Below are 16,567 nucleotides of genomic sequence, written 5' to 3'. Positions count from 1 at the left end.
GTGAGACCACTTCATGATTCCATGCTCCAAGGGTCTTCCTCTTTCCATCAAGGCACAGATGACTTGTGGATATCCCAGGTGGTTTTCAAGGCAAGAGATAATCAGTGGTGGCTTCCCATTGCTTGCCTCTGCATAGCAACCCTGGACTTCCTTGATGATCTCCCATCTAAAGACCAGGGCTGACCATGTTTAGCAGACAAGATCTGACAAGATCAGGCTGGCCTGAGCTATCGACGTCAAGGTAACAGATGAATACAGGTGGTTTGCCACTGCCTAACTCTGTGTAGCGACCCTTAACTCCCTTGGTGGTCTCCCATCTAAGTACTGACCAGGGCTGACCCTGTTTAGCAGACAAGATTTGACAACATCAAGCTAGCCTGAGCCATCAAGGTCAAGGAAAGAGATGAATAGACATGGCTTGCCAATGCCTAATTCTGTGTAGTGATACTGGACTTTCTTGGTGGTCTCCCACCTTGTGAGGCAGGTGGGGCTGAGAGAGTGCCGAAGAACTGTGACTAGTCCAAGATCACCCAGCAGGAATGTAGGAGTGCCTTGCAGATCCCTGCTAAGGAGGAGAAAGCCCTGTTGACACCACAGGCAGAAAGGGGCTGGCTTGTGAGGGAGCTAGAGGGTGGTCAACTTGGGATTCTGGCCATGCAAGGTTGCTGCGAGGGAAGCGGACCACAGAAGCGCCCTCTGTTTTTCTTCCCCGCTGCCTTCATTCTCCCTGGACCAACTTCCTTCTTTTGCATCTCTCTGGGCTCAGGGGTGGCGACAGCGGGGGGGGGGGGGGGGGGGACAGGGGGATTTTGGCTGGGTGCAGCACCCAGGTCGCAGCACCCGTTTTGTGGTGGGATGGCATTGCTCTTTGAGATTATTTTCAACTACAAACTCTTAATGCAAAGCACACTTGGCTTACCCCACGAAAATCTTCCTTAAGCATTGCAGTCGTAGATCCGATTCACAGCTTTCATGCCCTAAAATGATTACAATGATGCATGAAGCTACACACCATCCAAAATTATATAACAATTACTACTTCTAGGATGACCTTACCATATTTAGGAAACAGAATTAAGCTTTTCATGAGGTAAGCCAACTGTTCTTTGTTTAAACAGCTTGTATCATGCTGGTGATACCCAGCTCCATCTCTCTTTACCCGAATCTCCTGGTAAAGCAGCAAAGGTCAAAATCGCTGCCTGAGCTGCTCTGGTTAGATGGCTAAGAATAAACCAATTCAAGCTTAACCAAGGAAAGAAAGAAGTGATGCTATCTGGAAAGGAAGGCTGTGCTTCCCACTTCCTATAGGGTGTAGCTGACAATTAGTGATTCAGTTAAGCACCTACAAGTTACAGTGGATTCAGCATTACTGGTGGAGAAGCAAGTTAACACAGTTAAGCAAGTTAACAAAAAAAAAGAAAACCCAAAAGCTTTCTTTCAACTAAGCCCCCTTTCAAACGGCCCTTATAATCTGTTTGAGCAGCTGGTTGCTAATGGGTTTTTAAAAAAATCATTTCAGGCACAGGTACTTTGACTCCCAGCTTCTAATGGTTGTGGGTTTTTTTAACCTTTTCAGACAACTCTGCTTGTGCCCCATTGGCATCCCACGGCTCAACGGGTTTTTTTTAATGAAAACTGCTTTTTCATATTTTCTTCCTTGCATTTCTGAATCACTGAAGCGTGACATTCAAACTGTCCTTCCAAAAAGACTGCTTCCCCCACCCCTAACTTTTTCATGGCATGTTCTTTTTGGCTTTTTTTTTTTAGCATTCTAAGGTTAGCACTATAGTGCTATAGCACCGCAGCAATCCAGAGTATCTGAATGCTTGACGCAGACAGTCTGGCCACCATGATGCATGTCATGGTAATATTGAGACTGGAGTACTATAACACTCTCTATGTAGATCTCTTCTCAAAGTCAGCTTGGGAACTCTAGTTGGTATTGAACGCTGCAGCTCAGGTATTATTGGGAGCTAGGCAGAGCATGAATGTTACTCCCATCCTGCAGTCACTCCATTAGCTGCCCTTCAGTTATTAGGTTAAAATCAAGATACTGGCTGTCCCATACAAAGCATATCATCGTCTTGGTCCCCCATCTCCATTGGATGGCTTCTTCTCCTCTGCTCCACCATGACAGCTTTGCATCAGCACTTTGCATTTGTCCAAATGGACAAAAATCAACAACTGCCTATATATGCACATGCATACTCTGTCCCCCCCCACCCCACATACACACACACACTTACTTTATGGAATGGCCTCACAGATGAAATTGGGAAGGGTCTCACTGTCCTGGCTTTCCATAAACTATGATAAGGGGAATTATTCTAGAATGGTTTTCCACAGAAATAAAAGAGGGATCTGGATAGCCCAGATTAGCTTGATCTCATCAAATCTCAGAAGCTAAGCAGGGTGGGCACTGGTTAGTATTTGGATGGGGGACGACCAAAGAATACCAGGGTCGCTATGTAGAGGCAGGCAATGGCAAATGACCTCTGTTAGTCTTTTGCCTTGAAAAGCCTACTGGATCAACAGGAGTGCTACAACTTGACGGTACTTTACACACACATACAAGAGGGCTGTATTGTAGCAAAATGATTCACAAACACGTTTGGTAAAGGGTTAGGGACTGTAGTACTATGGATAGTTTGTACTGTCTGTTGCTGTAAGTAGGTTTACTATCTAATTTCTGCAAGCTTTAATGCAACCTGTTAATGCTTATGCTTGGTTTCAGATCTGTTCAGAATTCTGCTTGGTTCCAGATTTTGGCAACCCAAATGCTATTGAACTGTTTACTGGATGCCCCCATCCTGTACTGTATTAACTTACACTGCATACTCTGCCTTTGTCCCAGTGAGAAAGCTAGACTATAGATAACACACAAAGAAATAAAATTTTCATAGCTAAAATCTTTTTTTAAGCAAAATCCATTAAGTCCCTGGGATTACAAAATCTGAGTCAGAGACCCGACTCTGCAGTTGTGAACTCGAATCATTTCACTATTCGAGCAAACAGACCTCTAAACCATTATCCGTATTTCAAAAGAAAGGGCGACTAATATCTGCAGGCTTTAACCCCAGTCTTTTACAGTAGCACTTTATCCCTAAAATGTACTCATGATATACTCCATCAACAACACTTGAATCTTTCTGTAATGGGAGGGAGAAAAAAAATCAATGGACAGTTTGCTTCTTGGCTTCGTCGTGAATGAATGCAGGCTTTCAGAAGAAGAGCAATACAGAAAGAGGCCTGCACTCAGATGAATAGCCTTTGAAATACAGGCGCCTCCTCTTCCCAACCTCCTAGCCTCTTTCCAGTCCCGTAACTAGCAGCACATGACGATCGAGATCCCAAAGACCAATTTAAAATGCCGTATCTTCAGTAATTCCCCTCTTTTTCCCTGGGTATGTCACAGTGCCAGAATACCTATGTTTTTAAAAAGAGATTTCACATCTTCAAGTTGCAGTGTTCTCTATGGTGATGATGAACGACTGATTGGCTGTCAAGTTTCAGGCTAGGCAACCTAAATCCTATTGGCCTTACCTCTTTGTCACCCTGCCCACACAAAACCACTCCACCACTTCCACCAATGTCAGGGTAACTATACTATTTCTTGTCCTTCTTTAGCTCGCTGTGTCACCAGGCAAAACCAAGATGGTGTCCCAAATATAATTGAAACAAAAATTCTTGGGTATATGTGAAAGTGTATATGAATTCTTGGGTGTATCTGAGAGTCAGTGTTGCCTAGTGGTTAAGAGCAGTGGACTCTTATCTGGTGAACCGGATTTATTTCCCTGCTCCTCCATCTGCAGCCTGCTGGGTGACCTTGGGCCAGTCACAGTTCTCTCCAAACTCTCTCAGCCCCACATAACTCACAGGATGCCTGGTGTGGGGAGAGCAATTTTAAGCTGCTTCGAGACTCCTTACAGTAGAGAAAAATGGGGTGTAAAAACCAACTCTTCTTTTTCATCTCTATGTGATTGTCTAGTCAAATCTAGTTCAAGTCAAATCTAGTTCAAGTCAAACCTAGTTCTTTCCAGCATCTCCAAGATCCACCCATTACTGAACTATACACAACACTTCTTCCCCCACCCCTACACACATACACAGAACGGGGACAGGACCATGTTCACAGCTCCTGACGCAGGGATATGCTTTTGCTTTCTTCTTCATGACCTCAGGATGTAAATCACACACAGATACAGAAGTTCTCCAGGGTCACGAACTGGAGGACAGAGGCAGTGCTGTTGAGAAGTGCTTCGCATCAGGGCTGTGTCTTCTGTTAATTGTCATAAGAAGAACATAAGAACATAAGAACTAGCCTGCTGGATCAGACCAGAGTCCATCCAGTCCAGCACTCTGCTACTCGCAGTGGCCCACAAGATGCCTTTGGGAGCTCACATGCAGGATGTGAAAGCAATGGCCTTCTGCTGCTGCTGCTCCTGAGAACCTGGTCTGCTAAGGCATTTGCAACCTCAGATCAAGCAGGATCAAGACTGGTAGCCATAGATCGACTTCTCCTCCATAAATCTGTCCAAGGCCATTTTAAAGTTATCCAGGTTAGTGGCCATCACCACCTCCTGTGGCAACATATTCCAAACTCCAAACACCAATCATGTGTTGCATGAAGAAATGTTTCCTTATATTAGTCCTAATTCCCCCCCCCCCCAAAAAAAAAACATTCTTCAAATGATATATGGGAAAGACAACATGGCTGATGAACTGACTCAACTTGGGCTTGTGGGGTCAGGCATTTGCTCCAGGCTAGCTTGATCTCATCAGCTCTCAGAGGTTAAGCAGGATCACCCCTGGTTACTATTTGGATGGGTGACCGATGAGGAGTACCAGGATCGTGATGGGGAGGCAGGCAATGGCAAACCACCTCTGGACATCTCTTCCCTTGAACACCCCACCAGGAGTTGCCAAAGGTCAGCTGTGACTTGATGGCCAAAAACCCACAGATAACTCCCCCAAATGCCCCCCTAAAGGGCACCAAACGTCAGACGGCATTTTACTGCCACTAAATTCACAAATATTTTGAATGGGAGAAAATATCCCAAACAGGGTTTGCTCTAAATTCAGATTCTTCACAGCAGCAGCTCAGAAGAAATCTGTGCCTTCTCGGCGGCAAAGGTGTCTTTCTCCAGGAGTTTGAAGGCAGGACGAGACTGCAAAGGTTGACTGATGGCCCTTATATGCAACAGGTCAGCAAAAGTTTAATAGAGGCTGTGGAATCACTCCAGGACCAGCACGGGTCCTCTATTAGCAAGAATAGCAGCCCCAGAGCAAGGCCAAACACTCCCATCACACATGCTAAATAACAAAGTGGAAAACCATTTTGCTTAGCACACAGGGCTGGTTTCCCCTCCAAGCTACTGAGGTGCTGCTGTACTGCTGAGGTCAGAGAACTGGAAGAAGACAAATGAGATTTGTTTATGGACATCTCCAGGACTCCTCCTGGCAGCGAATTCATTTTCTCTCGGACTGTAATTCCCGGGTTCACCGTCTGCTCTCTGACACCCATTCCAACCCCAGGTTTTCCATAATTGAAGAAAAAATGGCCTCTATTGGACTGGCAGTGGATTCACTTTGCCCTTTGTCCTATTCAGAAGCTTATAGAAAATTAAAAGGTCAACTATTGGATAGAGAGTTCTCTACCCTAATCACCACAGCCAAGAAAACATGCTCCCCCCTGTATTTTTCTCTCCCATTTGAATGGGGCCACTTGGCACACTACCTGTATTGCTTAATAAACCCTGCTCAAAGGAGAGCCATAATGCTTGCTAGGTTTAATGTTATGCCTTCTGCCTTGTTACATGGCAGATTTAATAAGCAAGAAAAGGCTAAAAGATTGTGTCCATGTAATGATGGCTCAGTTGAATCTCTGGCCCACCAATTACTACACTGTCTCAGATTCAAGGAAATCAGATCCAAGTATGTGAATCTTACTCCTTTACATTTACCCGATCTCCCCGATTTAATTAGATTACACTACTTGTTGGACAATCCTGATCCTTCTCTCTGTATAATAGTGGCAGAGTTTCTCCTGGAAATTACTAAACGCCAATAGATTTCCTTCAACCTAACATTTATTTTCTGTATTGTATATGCTTTTTAATCTGATTTTATTATTGTTGTACTGTTGTCTATGCCAATAAAGGCTTGCTCTCTCCAGGACTCCTGGGGTTGATGACTCCTGAGAGGCTGGAACTTGGTTGCTCCCAGTGTCTGGTTTTTATCTCCACACGGACCCCACTATTTGCCAGCAGACCAACATCTTAGAAGGCAGATACTGAAAAGCTTCTTAAACGCTGAGGCCAATAAGATTATCTTCCCTGCCTTAGAGGACAGCCACATTTCAGTGGTAGAATTCTAAATACAAAGACAAATCACCCATTCTGAAGAGTTGTATCCTGCCCAATAAACTTGCTTTCCATCCAAAAACTAGGCAATCTCATTCAAATGTGAGGGGGAAAACAAGGTTGTTGGGACCGAGTTATCTCAAGATCCCTGAAGCACTGAAGTGGTTAATTACCAGACACAAATGCACAATCCATTTATCCATAAAAGAGATAAATACGCATTTGTTGTTCAGTGCACGCCATCCCAATTATTCCCCATAAATAACATTACTAAAAAGGCTGCCTTTGTTCCACATCATGAATTCAGAAAGCTCAAGGGGACAAAACATGTTCCTGTGTGCTTGTACGAGATCAGGGAGCAAGTTTTCAGAGGGAGACATTTGTTTTGCAAATGAAAAATGTAGTTCATGGCATGTTTTCATCAGTAGGTCAGAAAAGTTGATTTTGCCCTACAAGATTATGTCAGGTTCACTTTAACAAAAAGCTAGATAATCTGGCAATATTTTAAAGGGAGAGGGATGCCTTAAAAATTAATATACCAGCTAAAATTATAATTACATTTATATGTAATTGCAGTATTTCAAGGGTACAGTCACGAAGGCCATTGAAGATTCTACCCATGCTTAGATAAATCCAGGTTGCCCATGTGTACAAAGTGGACTAAGGCTGCTAGGAGAAACCTCTGAAAAGAGAGGCACCGATTGAAATGTGACTATAAAAACAACTATTTTCAAGTTACTATTCTCTCATTCATTCACCAAGAATAAAAGAATCTTGCATCAAATACTGCCTAATTCAGATCATCCAAGAATGTTTTTAACCATTTCTGGTTATTTGGCTTAATGTCTTGCTTTATAAAAGTGGTGGACTCTAATCTAGGGAACTGGATTTGATTTCTCACTCCTTCACATGAGCAGCAGACTTTTCTCTGGTGAACTGGATGTGTTTCCCCACTCTTCCACATGAAGTCTGCTGGGTGACTTTGGGCTACTCACAGTTCTCTCTGAACTCTCTCAGCCCCACCTACCCGACAAGGTGTCTGTTGTGGGGAGAGGAAGGAAAGCAGTTTGTAGACCACTTTGAAACCCCTTATAGGAGAGAAAGGCGGGGTATAAATCCAAACCCTTCCTCTGCTTGTATTTAATACGAACTTTGTGTATTCCACATCACCAGACTCAGGAAGTTTCAATAATGCCACTCTTCATCTAGCAATGGTTTACCATAACTTAGGGCAGAAATAGCATGGGACTGAAAAACAGTCAATGGCATATTTGGGGGGGGGGGGGGAACGACACCCCAGGCACCACTTCTACAGGTCATGTGGGGGGCGTATTTGGCCACTCCAGTCCCTCCCCACTTCTGCACCAGCAACCTCCATCACCTGCCACCTCAGGCTACTGACACCGGCCTGGTGCCCGTCTGCCCCTGCCAGCCACCCACGGGCCTGCCTCCTCCTCAGCCTGCTGCTGCATCCTGCTGTCTGTCTGGCTGCCTCCAAGTTCAGGAGAGAGGCAGGCAGGCAGGCAGGCAGCCAGCAGAAGCCTGAGCGGAAGGTTGGCCACCTACTTCACATTGGAAATCAACCCCAGCTCTGCCATTCTACAGGCAGCAGGTCTGGAAGAATACACGGGGATGGGCGACGGTGCACATATCTTTCTGGGGTGTGGCCCACTTGCCTGCCTGCCTCTGCTGGCCACTCGCTGGGCTGCCTCATCCCCAGTTTGCTGCTGTGTCCTGCCCTCACCTGAGCTGTGGGGCAAAGCAGCAATTCCCGGTGCTTGACTGCGCCTGCTTTGTCCAGAGGGGGGCGGAGTGCAGCGGGCAGGACGTGGAGGGACCTATTTCATGCCTGAAAAAACTAAGCATAAAATAAGAAGAGTTTGGATTTATATCCCCCCTTTCTCTCCTGCAGGAGACTCAAAGGGGCTGACAATCTCCTTGCCCTTCCCCCCTCACAACAAACACCCTGTGAGGTGGGTGGGGCTGAGAGAGCTCCGAGAAGCTGTGACTAGCCCAAGGTCACCCAGCTGGCATGTGTGGGAGTGCACAGGCTAAACTGAATTGCCCAGATAAGCCTCCACAGCTCAGGCGGCAGAGCTGGGAATCAAACCCGGTTCCTCCAGATTAGATACACGAGCTCTTAACCTCCTACGCCACTGCTGCAAGGGCTGCAACTGGTTGCAACTGGAGCCTGTGGGTTTCCCTTCCATGCAGCGGAATTTACGTGGAGTGAGAAGATGGGCGTTTTGTTGAGGGTGTCGCCGCTGCACTGGTTTGACAGGCACCTCCCCTTGGCTGACCGGGTTTGGATAAAGGCTCTAGGTGTGAGAGAGCGGGGGGGCACCTTGGGCAGCACAGATAGGAACAGCTGTTCTTCTTCATTGGGTTCCGGTTGGTACAGCCTGCCCCCCTCCCATCCCTGCCCCCTCTCCGCTGGTGGGAGGATACCAGGTGGCCATGGCACCGGAGGAAAATGAGCTACCTCCAGTAAAGCTGGCACTCAGGGTCAGGGAAGGTTGAACACCCTTCACAGAGCAACCTGCGCAGCAGCAGAGCTCCCGGGCTGGCTCCCCGCCAACTCTCCACCTTAAGAAGCTTATTTAGCGGGGGGGGGGGGTGCAATTTGAGAGCTTGCCTGGGCACCATTTTCTCTAGATATGCCCCTGAACACAGTACGATCCAGCCCTTATCTTGGTGACCTGCTCAAATACGTGGTCAACACTGGAATTTAAAAAGCTGCTGATGAACCAAACCTCCACACCATCTGCAGTTGTCTGCCTCATTTGGCACCAGACAGGATGATTCATGCTCTTTAATTTGGCTTCAGAGAATACTGAGAGCGATACAACTACAAGAATATGCTCTTGATCTTAAGAATGTTCAGGATGGTGTAAAACTGTGCTCACTTTCCTCCGGAAATTTTCACACAGAAGACTCTGGATCATCCATTTTACTGTGGCTGTTGGCAACATAAATAACGTACGTTCTCCATCATTCGTCTATTGGTCCAGCAAGACTCCTGAAGTCTCCCAAAATAAATTCAACCAGAGCGTTCAGTTGTAGAACTATTTCCATTCAATTACAGGGGATGGTACCACTTGACTTGGAATTCATGGAATCTGGGTCAAGTATCCACATTTTTCTTCTGTGGGTGATCCAAGGCAATAACCTTACGATAGTCACAGCCACCAAAACAGAAGCACAGGAGGCCTCCTTGCATAACGCCCTTAGACCAGCTATGTGGGAAGAGATAAAAGCTTCTCCATGTTACTGTCATTGTGTTTTAGAGGAATTCAAGTCAAGTCCATCCTTGAGACTGAACAAAGCTGTGGTTCTAGATCTGTTAGCATTGCTTGGTATACTTGATATCTGCCACGACCCAAGCACTGGTAGAGGGCTCACCATCAACTCTTTACCTAAGTTACAACAGTCTTATCCCACGGCCTTCTCCTCTGTGTGATTTTTCTGCCCTCCTGACTGATACCCATGCTGCCACACACACACACACACAGAAAGAGAGAGAGAGAGAGAGAGAGAGAGAGAGAGAGAGAGAGAGGAGAGTGAGTGAGTGAGTGAGTGAGAGAGAGAGAGAGAGAGAGAGAGAGACTGAAGAACGGACAGCCGGAAGGAGCAAGAGACAAGTCTTCTTTCTCTGGGGTTAGTCCCTTCCACGGAAGAGCGGTGGTTGCAGATCCCCCAGCAGTATCTGCTATTGGCTGTGTACAGGAATCAAGAAGGGACGGCCACAGGACAATGAGAACTTCCAAGAGTTTTTTGTGCATAGTATCAGGCCAAGAGAATGGGATAACATGCAGAGAAAGGAGAGCCAGTAGTGGAAGAGAGGAGGCAGCACTGACAACAGCTGTGGAAAGACAAATCTCAGTTCTCCATATTTTGGCAGCCAGCGGTGTAGTGCCCAGGGGGCGGCTTGCACCGGGCGTGCCACATGGGCACACAGGATTGAAGACTGGAGAAAAAGTATTTCATTGCAAAAGCGAGGGATGAGAGCTGTATGTGTTCTCTCTCTGCTGTCTGGCACAGTTCCACCAAACCAACCACAAATGGAAAGAGGGATTTCCTCTACATCGTTGCTTCATTTTATACTTTCCATGAATTCTAAAAGCGTCCTTCTATTACTGTTGTTGTTTGCGATATCAAATAGCACATCACTATGCTTTTATTATAGTGTCTGGGACTGGAATCACAGTACCCAGGTATCAAATACTCAATATTTATGATAAACCCAGGGGTTTTTTTCTCTCTGTCTTTCTCCCTTGGGCTCCCTTCATGCTGGAAGAGATTTTGCTTCAAAGCAAAGATTGGAACGATCCAATGTAACATCTTGTCGAAGCCACATGAGGCTTTATCATGGAAGTCTTCGGCTCCAGTCACTTCTAGGAATGACCTACAGATTCTGCACACTGACCTGCCAGGGAGTAGTTCGCATGAGGCCTTCTTGGTTATTTTCAGTATGGCAAAGGCAAAATTCTGAATCAGCCAACACTTAACTGGAGCACAAAATTTGCTTCCCGAAAAGATGCATTTTCCTTGGATAATTACAAGACTTACCAACACCAGACTATGCTTTGGCATTCTTCCCCATTAGAAGATGCAAGTCATGCCCACAAGTGTGATAAAACAGAATGCCACAACAAAAAGAAACAATTATTTGAAACACAGTAATTGAGAAAATTTAAAATGATTAAGCATCGCCACACTTTGAATGGAGGGAGAGGCCAGGCTTCCTTAAATTGTGATTCTATGCAGAATTAGTTCAGTCTGGAATCAGTAAGTGGGTTTAGATGGGAGTATTCTATTCATGCCTGAATTATAGCAGAATATGAAAGTCGTAAACCATTTATTTGAGAACTCCTATTATGACTAGGAGAATGACCCAAGGCACTCATGCTTCAAACCTTTAAGAGTGAATGCATTAAATAGCCTTTCTAGTACATTTTCCTCCAATCTTTCTCCAAAGTAACTCAGGGTAGCACATTTGGTTCTCCTATCCATGTCTGATCTTCACAACAGCCCTGTGAAGTACATTAGGCTGAGAGAGGGACTATGAACTCAGATCTCTCAGTTGTGACCCTATAACTTCTATCCCATACTGGCTCTTAGTTTATCTTCCCCCCTACAGTATGCAGCTAACAATTTACCAGACTATATAAAGAGCAACCAAAACAGCTTCCGAGGACTATATTTAATATTACTTAATCAAGCAGACCAAATTATTCAAGTTGGTTATCTCTCTACACTGAACAGCTATAACCACAGATTAGGAAAGATCACAGCACACACAGTGGCTATTTAAAACTGCTGAAGAACAACAGATGATCCCATAAGGCCTTTCTATCCTGAAATTTTATGATCTCATCCTTACCACATTGCTTTCACTAACAAATCATCAATGGTATTACAAGTCAACGTAGTCACTTATTCACAATTACAGTCATTGGTTTTAATCTCATTTAAAGAAAGGCAATTGTGGCAAAAAGAATCTATAATAAAAGGATATTTCTGTATCAATTCCAGCACAATGGCTTTTTCAATGCAAATTTTGTCCGTAGACAAAAGGGGATTTTTCCCCTACATCCCCACCCAAAACTACAGAAGCATACTACAGTCTTCACCCAATGAGAACTGCATTTTGCATCCACGGATTCCAGCCCAGCAGGGGCGTGACCAACTGCTGCTGTTACACTCAGATGCATTTTTTTTTCTTCCAGAAAAATCATTTAAAATGAGGGTGGGAAATAAACAATGAAAACGAAGAATAAGCATGCAAGAAGATCCTGGCATGGCTGTGATGCTCTAGAAAGCAGAGCCAAAAGGAAAGAAGGAAGGAAGAAACCACTCCATCCCTACATCTAGATCCAGAAAAAACATCTGGCCACATCTTATATTTTGTCCATCCCCGTTCCTGCCCTTACATTCACACAGCAAGAGTCAGACCATTTCCAGCCAGGAGAGAAAGAGAGCGCTGCTTTCAATCTGCCCGCCTTGTTCTGCAGTCACACCCAAGAATCTACAGCCCAAAGCACAAATGCCATAATATTCAACTTCATCTTGTAACAAAGCAACACACCTCCCCGGATGGAAGACCCTATGGTATTCTTAAACAGAGCTCTTTGCTTTCTCAGCGTTTGAAAAGGAAAAGATAATAACACAAAGATCTTCTCCTTTCTTCAATGGTCTATTTAAAAAAAAAGAAAAAACCATCCCCACCATAATTATCAAAGCAATACTGTAGGTATGACATGAACTGCAAAACATGGCACCGGAGATGCAAAGGTGGGGGCCGGGGGGGCATCCTTTTTTATCCTGGATCCACACCTACTGCAGCACCATCACCCTATCGGTCCCCTTTACCTCCACAATCAAAAACCAGCAGTCCAAACAGAAACCCCAAACCTACAGGAGGTCGGGGGGGGGGGGGGGGGAGGCGGCACCAAGCGGAAGGGAAGGCAGGGTCGGGCAAACAGCCCCCCCCCCTCCAATTCACTCACAACCCCAAGTGCACCACTGGGCAGAGGCAACTCAGAGCAGAAGAGGGATAGATGGAGTCATTTCTGATGCCAGGTCCCTGAGACTGCCCTCGGGGCAAGCTCCACCGGCTGCAACAAAAACGCTGCCCTCCAACCCAGGCTTTCCAAAAAAATGTGCCACGGTGCAGGTTATTTTAAACAGATCGGGAATAAAGTTTGCAACGCCCTTCCCACAGAGGCAGGCTTTGGGGCACCTGCTCATCCAAAGAAGCCTGTTCTGGAGAGCCCGGGAGACACACCCCTGCCCCCCCCCCTTCTGCGTGGCAAGGACCACCGGTGCAGGGGATGGAAAAGAGCCCTGACAGCCAGGCAAGCGACGCCTTAGTCGCCTTGTTGCCAGCCCCGGCAAGTGGCAGGCGCAGATTCCTTTGCAAGAGGGGCTCCTCTTGATCCCAAGCCAGGGGTGTGGTTAAAGGAGATGGGGGGGGGGGGAGCTAGTTAAATGACTGTGCCCAGGTTAGCGGTGCAGAAGAGCATCCAAGGGCGGCTGCTGTTGCTGGAGCCTCAGCCTCCCCAGCCCTGCTAGCGCGTCGCCGGTTCACACATGCAAAGCCAACGCCGCCAAGCGCCTTGCACGACGCCTGCCCTCCGGCCATGGCAAGCGTATTCCCGGCGCAAGTGCACGCACCCCGGCGCTTCTCGCTCCCCCTCCCGTTCCAATGCAAACCCCCCCCCCCCGGGCGGCCAAGGCGGCCGACCCTTGCAAGAGTCCTGCTCACCGCTCCAGACCTCGCCCAGGGCCGGGCCCCCCTACCTGGCGCCGCGCCCGCTTGCAACCGCTGCAGGGAGAAGCTCGCCGGAGAGTCTCGCTCACCAACGCCGGGAGGAGGAGGGGGAGTGACAGCGGAGAGGCAGGCAGGCAAGCAAGCAGGCGGAGAGCGCGCGCCCGGACGTCCTCGGGGGCGCGCGCAGGCTCCGGAACCTTCGCAGGGCGAAGCCGGCCAAACGCGCGCGCCACGGCCCTCTCCACCAGCGCGGCCCGGACTCGGCGCAGGCGCGCAATCCTCGCCCTGGTCCTCGGTCAGACCCTTCCTGCCAGTCGAGCGGCGGGGCGCATGCGCACCGTCTTAGAGCCCCCTCCCCTACCGCTGTTCTTTGTCTTTGCAAAAAAAAAAAAAAAAAAAGGAAAGCGCGCGGGGCTGCAGGAAGGGGGCTGGGAGGCGCGGCGGTCTCCCCCCCTAAATGCAAACCGGTTTTTGTTCTCAGTCCCAGTGGGGCTGCCAGCTCCAGGTTGCAAAGCTCCTGGGGATTTAGGGAGGGGGCTTGGGGAAGGCAGCCGCCCAGCAAGGAAGTATGCCCTCGAATGCACCTTGCACAGCACCCATTTTCCCCGAGGGAACTGATCTCTGTCTAGAGACGAGCAGTCATTTCAGGGGTATCCCCCGGTCCCGCCTGGAGAGTGGCATCCCCAAGGCAAGCAAGCGGTGTTTGTTGCAGGGGACTCCAATGCCGCCGGAGATGCTTGCTGCGGGAGCTGGAATAAATAGTAGCCTTTAAGGCGGCGCCGGATTCCTGTTTAAAATCGCTCTGTGATTAATGCCAGAGTTTCATGTCCTAGTCCTTTGCATCTCACTGCACCTTTTAGACAATGACTACTCCTGAAGCACGCTGCGTTTACGGAGCGGAGAAAGAGGGGTTTAAGAGGCAGGGGAGAAGGTAAGCTGCCTGCTCCAGGACCATTCCAGAAGCCTACCGGCTTTTGTAATAGGTTACTGTACTTAAACCATGCAAAATGGATTTCGCTGCCATCTGCAGTGCATGAAATGGCTGTCTGTGCACTCGATAATGCTACTCAGCCCAGATCCTAGGTGGGCTTGGCTTCAAAGTCTCCCTAAATTTACACCCAGATTATTGGGCATCGGAGAGCACCCACAGTTCCCGCATGTGCAATGATGTGGCAACATGCATTGCATTCCCTGGCGTGCAGAAATGTTGAACTGGGGTTGAAACATCAAGAGTAGCAACTCTGTACACTAGCACTTTTTTTTTAATTCCCAAAGGTAAAGCAGGTTCTCTGATTCACTGTGCAAAAATTGGGCCTTACCCTACTAAATATGGACTGCTGGATAATGAAAGATATCAAGCAAAGGACAGCTGCAAACTTGCAAATTGTGTCTTTGCTAATAGCAGAGTAGCAACTACTCTTAAGGCAGTAGATTTAAGGCTTTAAAAATATACCCTTTAGCAAATACAACGGCCCTACCAATGATGGGTGAAATTTTTCAGGCCCTTTTTTTTTTAAATTTATTTATTTATTTATTTATTTATTTATTTTATTGTTTAAACTTCTATACCGCCCAATCCCCAAGGGCCTCTGGGCGGTGATATTGAAGATCACCTCTAGTTTCATAGAATAATGGAGCTGAAAGAGACCACCAAGAGCTATCAAGTCCATCCCCCTGCCATGCAGGAACACACAATCAAAACCACTACTGACATATGATAATTCAGCCTGTTTAAAAACCTCCAAAGAAGGAGACTCCACCACTCTCCAAGGCAGTGGACACCATCCACCTGATGGTCAGGAAATTCTTCCTAATGTTTAGGTGGAACCTCTTTTCCTGCACCTTGAATCCATTACTCCGTGTCCTAGTCTCTGAGGCAGCAGAAAACAAGTTTCCTCCCTCTTTGACATGATATCCATTCAAAAATTTAAACATAGCTATCATGTCCTCCCTTAACCTTCACGTCTCTAGACTAAAAATTCCCAACTCCCTAAGTCTCTCTTCGTAAGGCATGGATTCCAGACCTTTTACCATTTTGGTTGCCCTCCTTTGAACACATTCCAGTTTGCCTAAGTGTAGAATCTTACATTAAAATCTTACCTCTAAAGGGGATCAATGTATGTCAGGTGACTATAAGAGCTCCCATAAGGGCAGAGTGGTCTGCTCAAGGATTTACTAGAATTCTTACACACATATAAATATATATGTTGCTTTTCCTCCAGAAACATTTCTAAAGGAAGCTTAAGTCAGTAATACAAATATGTAAAACGGCTTTATTGAAATGGTAGTTTATTGCTGTGCTCAGTTTGAGAGAGTGGGAGTTAAAGATGGGCACTATTTTGCATTTAAAGCAGTTAAAAATAAAATCTATTTCAAAAAAATTCAAACAGTGAATCATAACATGGCCTACAAGTGTATACAGTTCAGCAATCTATCAAAACCATTCAGGTAATGTAATTAATACTGCTTCCCATTCCAACATTTTTTCTAGGGCACCTAGAACTCTCCTTCTGACATGATTTATTTTCTCTGGTTTATTGCTGCAATCTATATCCTACCCTTCTGTTCAAAAGATAACATCATAAAATACATTAAAATCCCATAAAATATATTAAAATCCTATTCAAGCTATATCCAAAAACAAGTTTTAATGTTGCTGCAAAGCAACATCAATATTTTACATCTTCCTACTTACACAGGTTGTGTGATCTGGCTGTGTACTATAATGTGGAGTCACCTGCTTATGCTGGAACAAGTTGCAAAAAGTGATGCATTATTGTAAACAATTTGGATATATTCTCTGGTCTTTCTTTGACTCCCTTTTGACCCTTCATTATTTTCATTCTGGAGAACCAAGTTCGATTCCTGACTCCTCCACATGAAGCCTGCTGGGCAACCTTGGACAAGTCACAGTTCTGTCAGAACTCTCTCA

General features: G+C 46.4%; 1 protein-coding gene across 7 annotated transcripts in view; it reads right to left on the bottom strand.

The window, feature by feature from the left end:
* MAPT (microtubule associated protein tau) overlaps positions 1-13,909 on the bottom strand; it is a 103,905-nt gene extending 89,996 nt beyond the window's left edge. For 4 of the 7 annotated variants that reach the window (XM_048516900.1, XM_048516904.1, XM_048516903.1 and 1 more), the window contains exon 1: positions 13,665-13,909. The gene's annotated coding sequence lies outside the window, so the exon portion shown is untranslated. Of the gene's footprint in view, positions 1-13,629 lie in introns of all 7 variants that reach the window. The other 3 variants (XM_048516901.1, XM_048516902.1, XM_048516906.1) reach the window with 3 other exon arrangements.
* Between the last annotated feature and the right edge of the window lie 2,658 nt (positions 13,910-16,567).

The sequence above is a fragment of the Sphaerodactylus townsendi genome, linkage group LG15 (genome assembly GCF_021028975.2).
Source record: "Sphaerodactylus townsendi isolate TG3544 linkage group LG15, MPM_Stown_v2.3, whole genome shotgun sequence".
Taxonomy (NCBI): Eukaryota; Metazoa; Chordata; class Lepidosauria; order Squamata; family Sphaerodactylidae; genus Sphaerodactylus; species Sphaerodactylus townsendi.
This window is presented reverse-complemented; position numbering and strand designations above follow the sequence as displayed.